This window comes from Lynx canadensis, chromosome X (assembly GCF_007474595.2).
Source record: "Lynx canadensis isolate LIC74 chromosome X, mLynCan4.pri.v2, whole genome shotgun sequence".
In the NCBI taxonomy this organism is placed as follows: domain Eukaryota; kingdom Metazoa; phylum Chordata; class Mammalia; order Carnivora; family Felidae; genus Lynx; species Lynx canadensis.
In genome coordinates, this window is record NC_044321.2 from 91129853 (window position 1) to 91138835 (window position 8983).

Consider the following 8983-nt stretch of genomic DNA (forward strand, 5'->3'; position numbering starts at 1 on the left):
CTCCCATTTAACCCATCCCCCAACCCGCCTCCCCTCTAGCAACCCCCGGTTCATTCTCTGTATTTAAGAGTCTCTTATGGTTTGCTTCCCTCTGTTTTTATCTTATTCTTCCTTCCCTTCCCCTGTGTTCATCTGTTGTGTTTCTTAAATTCTACATGTGAGTCAAATCGTGTATCTGTATTTCTCTGCCTGACTTTTTTCACTTACCATAATACACTCTAGTTCCATCCACGTTGTTGCAAATGGCAAGATTTCATTCTTTTTAATCACCAAGCAGTATTCCATTGTGTGTGTGTGTATATGTGTGTGTGTGTGTGTGTATATATATATATATATATAATCACCTCTTCTTAATCCATTCATCAGTCGGTGGACATTTGGGCTCTTTCCATAATTTGGCTATTGTGCATAGTGCTAGCAGCCACTTTTAGTTGCCTACACATTAGCCAATCCCCTTTTACTTCTTATTGGCCATCAGAGTCCATGGTTAATAATAGAGCATGGGAATGTCAGGTCCTCACTTCCCTAGACCCCCTTACAGCTTTGGTGTAGTGATATGTATGGCCTTGTTCTGGCTTAAAAGATGCGAGGAGAATTTTGCTAGATCTGTCACAGAGACCCCACCGGAACTGCTGCCACCATGGATGCTCGGGAGGATCTGGCGTCCAGGTGACGCTGGCCAAACGGGCTTAACGATAGATTGAAATGGTAGAATGAATGAAGAAAGTAGCAGGGACGAATGTCGAGATGATAGTCAAAGGAAGAAGCCTCCTACCTACTGCATATAAAAATGCCATTGGAGTGGGCTAGAAGATCTTCCTGGAGAATCAGCAGCAGCACTGAGCAGATAGAAGAAAACATGGAAGGAGTAGATAAACTAAAAACAATTCAGGCATCTTGGCAAGTGGTTGCGACTGAGCTAGGGCCAATGTTTTCTGACAGTTTGGATGCACCGTGGGCAAACACTTCATTCCAGCAGCTAACACTGGCGAGTCCAAGGTTTTCTCATTATAAAATGAAAAGGGGGCTATCACAGTGGCTTTAAGGCTGCTAAGGATACTGCAATGTTAGAACTTCGACCGTGGTCCCTCATCCACTGAGATCTTGCTCTCAAAGTTTCCATACTCTACTGTGACTTTCTTAATTCCTCTGACCATGCCTGCAGGTTGGCCAAAGTGGCTTCTGACGATACAATTACAGAAATGGATACACAGAGTGAAAGAAGCTCTGGGGACTCTATCCTCAGGATGCGGTTGTTACATTCTAATCTGATACTATGGACTTCAGACGTGCAGGGTGATGGTTAAAGAGCAGAATAAGGAATGTCCGCAGGGTCGCCTGCGTGGCTCTGTCGGTTAAGCGTCCGAGTGCGGCGCTGGTCGTGATCTTGCGGTGCGTTGAGTCCGAGCCCCGCGTGGGCTCTGTGCTGACGGCGCGGAGCCTGGGGCCTGCTTCGGATTCTGGGTTTCCCTCGCTCTCTGCCCCTCCCCCACTTGCGCTCTAGCTCAAAGATAAATAAAAACATAAAAAAAATAAAAAAAAAAAAAGAATTTCTGCAGGAGGTAGAAGACGAAAGGCAGTGAGACCTAAAAGCCATCAAGAGAAACCACCTCTGACCACCCTACTCCTTTCCATTACCCCACCCCGCCCTTGGCAATTCCTCCAGAGTCACTAAGGAACACCAAATCTGACTTTTATAGTTGGTCTCAGAATTGAGGTTTCTGCCCTGTTGGTTTTTGGGTTTTATTTATTTATTTATTTTTTACATTGTTCAAAAGTTCTTAAAGGCAAGAATGCATTTCTTTTAGATTCATTTAAGACACTAACAGGACTGCACAGAAGCCTTTTCAGCATTACCATATTATCTCCTGCCAAATGTGGCAAGACCACCATTGGAAATAGAAATTACAGGGGTGCCTGGGTGGCCCAGTTGGCTACGCACGCGAGTCTTGGTTTTGGCTCAGGCCATGGTCTCGCAGTCGGGGGATCGAGCCCCCCGCGTCCGGCTCTGTGCTGAGAGCACGGAGCCTGCTTGGGATTCTCTGTCTCCCTCTCTCTCTGCCCGCCCCCCCACTCCCTCCCGCAATAAATAAATAAACTTAAAAAAAGAAATAGAAATTAGGTCAAAAGCCATTAGACTTCTAAGTGATGCAAGCATCTACAAGACGGGTTCATCATATTACGGAGGTGTAAGTGGTATCTTTTTCCTTCCTCTCAAACAGCCTACCGTTGAAGGTGGTATGGAAAAGTCTTCATGGGCATTATATTATTTGTTTCTTCCCCTTCCCCTTCCCCTTCCCCTTCCCCCAGGGACCCTCCCCCACTTCACTCCCTCAACTTTTTTTTTTTTTTTCATTATATGTAACTTGAAGCTCGTTTGTACTATTGGATATCCGTCTGGAGCCACAGATACAGAATCTGTACTGGCCTTATTTAACCACTGCATGGGATTAACATTAAAGTTAAATAAAGCAAATATTAATTAAAAATGCCCAATATTGGGATGCCTGGGTGGCTCAGTCGGTTAAGCGTTGGACCCTTGGTTTCAGCTCAGGTCACGATCTCACAGTTCTTGGGTTCGAGCCCCGCATTGGGCTCAGCACATTTGGTGCAGAGCCTGTTTGGGATTCTCTCTCTCTCCCTCTCTGTCTCTCTCTCTCTCTCTCTCTGCCCTTCCTCCACTCGCTCTCTCTCCCAAAATAAATAAATACACTTTAAAGAAATAAATTATCGGGGCGCCTGGGTGGCTCAGTCAGTTAGGCATCCGACTTCAGCTCAGGTCACGATCTCGCGGTCTGTGAGTTCGAGCCCCGCGTCAGGCTCTGGGCTGATGGCTCAGAGCCTGGAGCCTGTTTCCAATTCTGTGTCTCCCTCTCTCTCTGCCCCTCGCCCGTTCATGCTCTGTCTCTCTCTGTCTCAAAAATAAATAAACATTAAAAAAAAAATAAAAAAATAAAGAAATAAATTATTGGGTGTAGAAATAATTATTGGGTGTAGCTGTGTAAGGGCTTGGTGAGATATGACACAGTAGCCGTGTGACCAGGAGAGAAAAAACTGGAGAGAAAAGCCTTCATGCGAAGGATGGCGATGTGAAAAGATATAAAGGGCCCAGATCCTTGTGGACATCACTGAGCCACTGTGCCAACTCTGGAAGAAACTCCTTCCGATCTCTTCCGATGTGGGGAAGGTAAAAACGAAACAAAGTAAAACAAACCGACACAAATTGAAGCACCTATTTTTAACCCAGTTTAAACCACTCCTCCTTGGACTTGTTGCCAAGAATGTCTTCAGGAGACAGTGATCTTCTTCTTCTAGCTGGGTATCTACAATAGTCCTTCTCCACCTCCAAAGTGAAATAATGAGGAATACCTCTGTATTGTGTTGTCATTATATACTCTTCTTGGAAGAGTGAAACCTTCGCTTATGCAGAGTTAGGACTTCTGTCGTTTCTGGCAGATTTTCTTTTCTATTTGTCAGTATTTTGTCAATATTTTGTTGTTCCTTTTTTTTATTATTTTATTATTTTTTATTTTTTTAATTTTTTTTTTTTAAATTTTAAGGTTTTATTTATTTTGGGGACAGAGAGAGACAGAGCATGAATGGGGGAGGGACAGAGAGAGAGGGAGACACAGAATCGGAAGCAGGTTCCAGGCTCTGAGCCATCAGCTCAGAGCCTGACGCGGGGCTTGAACTCACGGACCGCGAGATCGTGACCTGGCTGAAGTCGGACGCTTAACCGACTGCGCCACCCAGGCGCCCCCCAAAAATTTTTTTTAACATTTATTTCTTTTTGAGACACACACAGAGAGACAGCATGAGCAGGGGAGGGGTAGAGAGGGGGGGGACACAGAATCTGAAGTAGCCTCCAGACTCTGAGCTGTTAGCACAGAGCCCGACGCGGGGCTCGAACTCACGGACCGTGAGATCGTGACCTGAGTTGAAGTCGGACGCTTAACCGACTGAGCCACCCGGGCCCCCGTTGTTCCTTTTATCAGGCATTGCAGCTATCCTGATTTGGAATCCCCATTTTGTGAGTATCTATCCTTTCTTGTTCATAAGGGGTTTTCTTCTATATCCTTCTTTGGCATTCACCTGTTATGTACTTCTATCTTCCGTTCCAGTTTTTTGGCCCATAAAAAAAAATCAGCAATCTTTTACTTTAATTGCATTTTAACATTAGATGACATTATTATATTTCCCCTATTTCCTGGCTGACATAATATTTTTAACTGCCCATCCAACTTGAGAAACAGCAGTGAGGTTTTTTTGTTCTTTCTTATCCTTGCAGTCCCATCAAATTACACTGTTCTCTCTATAGTTGGTACTTAGTGTATATTTTTTCATTTATTCAACATAACTTATATCTGCATGATATTCCCCCAAGCTGTGTTATATGATTAGAATACGGTCTTAATTTCAATGATACTTTAATTTTTTACCCTTTTTATGACCCCCCCCCCCCCGGGAAGGAGTGATATTATAAACCTGAATTTATGCCACTTTCTCTCTTAAAGCCTCTATCACTCTCTTTGGTTATTTTATGGTCATAATTTGTCTTTTGTCCATAAAGAAAGTAGTTTTCTTGGCTACCACTAGCTCTAAGAAGGAGAAAAAACTAAAGATGTAACCTAAAAAAAGGAATATGAATTATTTAGTCGTGTGATATATCTTTCTTGTGAAACTTCCCCAATACTCTCTACGACGTTGATATTGCTATTTTTACAATTTCATATGAGAATAGAAACTTGTATTCTGGTCCGTTTGTATGTTTCTGTCTTTGGGCACATCACTGAACGATTTATGGGGTGATATTCGGTAAGCCAATATGATTGAAACTCATAACCAAAACGAACATGTTGTTTATTTCACACAGGCACCTTACGAGACCATACACTTACTCTAACTTTATTGATATTCCTGTAGTCTGGCTGCCATTGGAGTCAGTTGATGTCTCACACAAGAAAATAACTTTCATTATCTTATAATTAGACTTCACTTTCGATCCTAAACAGGAATGTGAAATTTGTTTTGTAACCTCTTTCTCTAGACTTGACTTCTGAAGGCAATTTACACCTTCATGTTCTGTACTCCTACTTCTGCTAGTTTATTCCCCCCTGCCATCTAGGGTGGTGTTTATTAAAAAGATACGTGCTTTAATCATAGCAGCAAACAATTACTGTAAATCACAAATATAAATTTTTAATGTTAAAAAATGTTTATTTCTGCGTTAATGGTGTCTTGATGCAGCATAATAAGTGTGTTCCTTGAACAGTTGGAGAACGGTGTTTTTTGTCTCGTTTCGTTATGTTTTGTTTTGCATTCCAGCTGACAAATACCAAAGAAAGTTTGCATCAAGGGAGAAGTTTTCACATTTGTGTCATAAATTGCACATTTTTATGTTCCTTCTGAAATATACTTGAAATGTAAGCCAATATCCAGAATACTGAATTTTTCACTGTGCTTAATGAAGTCTGCCTGCCTTCTTTCTTTCTTCCTTCCTTCTTTCCCTCCTTTCTTCCCACCTTCCTTCCCTCCTTCCCTCCTTCCTTCCCTCCTTCCCTCCTTCCTTCCTTCCCTCTTTCCTTCCTTCCTTCTCACCTTTTTTAGGATGTCAGTAAATACATTGTGGATATTTCTTGGAAACAACAGGTGGTTATGCGGTCATAAATTGATCTTCTGATTTGCAGATGAGAAGAAAATAAAAATAATTTTTACTTTGGGATTGTAAGAGCGCACAGGACACAGTAGAACATGTGTATATATATTTTGACAATGATCAGGAAAATGATTAACTACGAAGGTGACTGCAATACCCAGGTAGGCTAAATTTCAAAGCTAGTGGGGAAAGGATAGGTGAACAGGTAGAATGGGCATGATTTGCTGACATGACTTTAAAACTAATTCCTGAGAGGGATGGTCAATAGTTTAAATTCGAGTATTCAATCAGATGTGGTTAACTTGTGCTTTATCTTGGCAGGCAATGGAGTCCTAAGGAATCTGATCTGGTGTGTAAAGTCACAGAAACAGGACGCTTCAGAGTGGTGGTTGGCAATTTCAGATTTATTGCAGCACTATGTGTTTATAGGTGTTATATGAAATTTCGAGCAAGACTCCGAGGAAATACAGAAAAAGATAATTGGCAACATGTGGAAAGTTTTTCAAGGCCCCAAACGTACTCTAGGATCCAGTCTTCAGGATCCAGACAAGGCTTCGGTTCCAGTGAACCAGATAACTCCCAGAAACCCAGACCTGGCGTTGAGGGATCTCAGACATTTGACTTTAGGTATGGCTTCAGATCCTGCAGGAGGGAGGTGTACATGCCTACAGATGAGCAATACTAGGAGAGGATTATAAAACGTGTTGGTTCTTGGAGATGAAAGATCCCCCTTTTCTTTTCCAACTTGTATATACCTTGCAGATTTTATCACAGTGTCCAAGCAGTAAATAGGTGGCTTCTGAACTGAAGAGTATCTAGCTTCACCCAGAGCATGACAAGGTAACGTTTTCGTTTTGATGTGGCCTCTCTCTCTGTTTTCAGATTTATCTCAAAGCGGTCAAGGATTTCAAGTTGATCCTCTGTTCACCCCATCTCTCCATCCCTTCTGTTGTCCTCAAGCAGTCCCCTGGAGTCCCTCCTCTCTCCCTCTGCTTCCTTTACATTTCACTAGAGCAAGACAGAACATCGTTGTAGAGCTTTTTCTCCATGTTTTCGCTCGTTCCATTGCTTCCTGGACATTGACGTTGAATTGCCAACGAAATAAATCCCTACAGCATGGTTCCTAGTATATTTCTCCTCCGGTGTAAGAGAACACCCTAGTCTGGTCAAAATCTTCCTCGGAAAACTCATACAAGTTGATTCAAATGGTCTGGACCTGTTTAGGAATGTAGAAGTATGATCAGAGAAGGAAGAACCTTTTGCACTGTTGGAAGTATGGCATATAGGCAGCTACCTAGCCTACAGAATTGGTCGTGACAGGGTATTCAAGTACAATTGAAAAACATCAAGAAGACGTATCTGCTAGACGTCTAAATATAAATGTAAAATACAAATGTAGAGATTTGGAGACGGAGAACTAGTGAGCAGCTTACTGCAGCTCTATAAATAACAGCATCAGCGTCTCCACTGACGAACAAATTTCTCTCACTTTGGCACTTATGAGAAAATGAACGACTTCTATAGATGCTGATAGATCTTTGTGTCCTACCTTCTGCCATCCCCTGATGTCTCATTAGACTGTGGTCGCTAATGCTTTTACGGTTGGCTCCAATGTTACTATGCCTTCTGATTAAAAATCAAGTCAAGGGAAAAATATTAATAACCGCAGTCTATATTAGGGTAGTGCTTTTAAATTTTTCAGGGCCTGTCTTCGTCTAGCAACGCCATTCTCTTTTTCAAAACAGCTCTGCTAGTTATGAAGAATGGGTATGATCCACGCTATACAGATAATGAAATTGCAGAGCGGGATTGAGGGCATCATGTATTTCTGTCGGATACCATGCTGTATCTGCTACAAACGAATAAACCTGGAGGGAAAATGAAGAAAAACTATGAGTTTTCCTTCTCTCTTTCCATCTGAAACAGACGCAGTCATCATAACAAAAGCAGCAATCAGTGTTTTGGGACTTTCTTGTCTATCCAAAGTAAGTTGACATTAAACACCTGCTATTTACCTAACATGGCTTATGAGTTCCTAAAGGTTAATGTGCTGGGTAACTGGTGACCAGAAGGAGTTAGTCAGCTTTTTTGCTGGTTTATTTTACTTTTTTTGTTTATTTGTTCCTGGTATACTTTCACAGAATCATTAGGGACAGAAAAAAATAGGTGCTTATCCAATAATAAGGTAATTGCATTTTCCCTTAAACTGTTTCCAATTGTTACAACAAAGGTTCTACCTCGATTTATTAGACTGTAAATAATAGCTAACATTATTGAGTTGTTATATGGTGATGGTGGAGTGTTTTACTTTGAAACCACCTCAGGATCTACAGTGCGATATAAATGTGTGGGCAAATTAAGACAGCCTCACTGCAGGGGCAGTTAGCGGGCATTTGAAGTAATCTGAGTTGGAATCAACAAAAGAGAAATAGTTATTTAGCATTTCCAATATTATTATCAAAATCGACACCAGAGGCTCTGTAATTAAAATAAAAGACGTTACTACATTTCGTCACTAGAGAGTTGAAGAGATGGCTGGTTAGAAAGATTGTACAGGTCCAGCTACCCTTAGGAGAATCAGGTATAAGAATCTGATAATCCCAGCAACCTATGACCCTCTGCGCAGCGCTCACAATCTGCGTCCCCATTGATTCTGCGTCCCTCCGCTTCACAGGGGACACGGCCGGCTGATGAGACTACCACTTTGGCTGCTTCTGCTGGAAGAGTATCACTGTCTCTGCCCTAGAGTAAATCGTTTCCGCAAATTTCAGTCTGTGTGTTTCAGTGCAGAGTGGAAATTCACTTGAGCTACGTGCAGTCATGAATGATTTTGTGCTTATAAATATTGGTACATATGACAGAATCTGGTCAAACACCTATTTTCAATGAAGCATACCACCGAGTGGTGGGGTTTTGGAGTAGGGAAGTGTTCAACCTCTGCCCATTTCTCACCACGAAAACTCCCTGTACTTACCAGAAGAACCTGACAATTGTTAAATGGTGAAATTGCCATAGGATTTTTGCGCAGGTCTCTGCTAAGTATGTTACCTACTTTCTCTTCATCTTTATAGCAGTCCTTTGGTTTTTATTTTTTATTGTGTTTTCATTGTCCTCATTTTTTTTTCTCATAAGGAAACTGAAGCCTAAAGGAACTAGGTAAGTTGGCCAAGATTTCACAGCCGATAAATGGTAGAGCTGAGAGGTTTATGTAGATCTATTTACTTCACAATGTAAATATGGTCTACTGTTTGCCAAAATGTAAGACATGGACATCTGTGCCGTACGTGGGTTATTTTAGGTGACACGCAGACATGGCCTTTATAAATA

At 41.8% G+C, this 8983-nt stretch overlaps 1 pseudogene; it reads left to right on the plus strand.

The window, feature by feature from the left end:
- The first annotated feature begins 640 nt into the window (after nucleotides 1–640).
- LOC115506859 lies at nucleotides 641–1307 on the plus strand (annotated as a pseudogene).
- Nucleotides 1308–8983: the final 7676 nt, after the last annotated feature.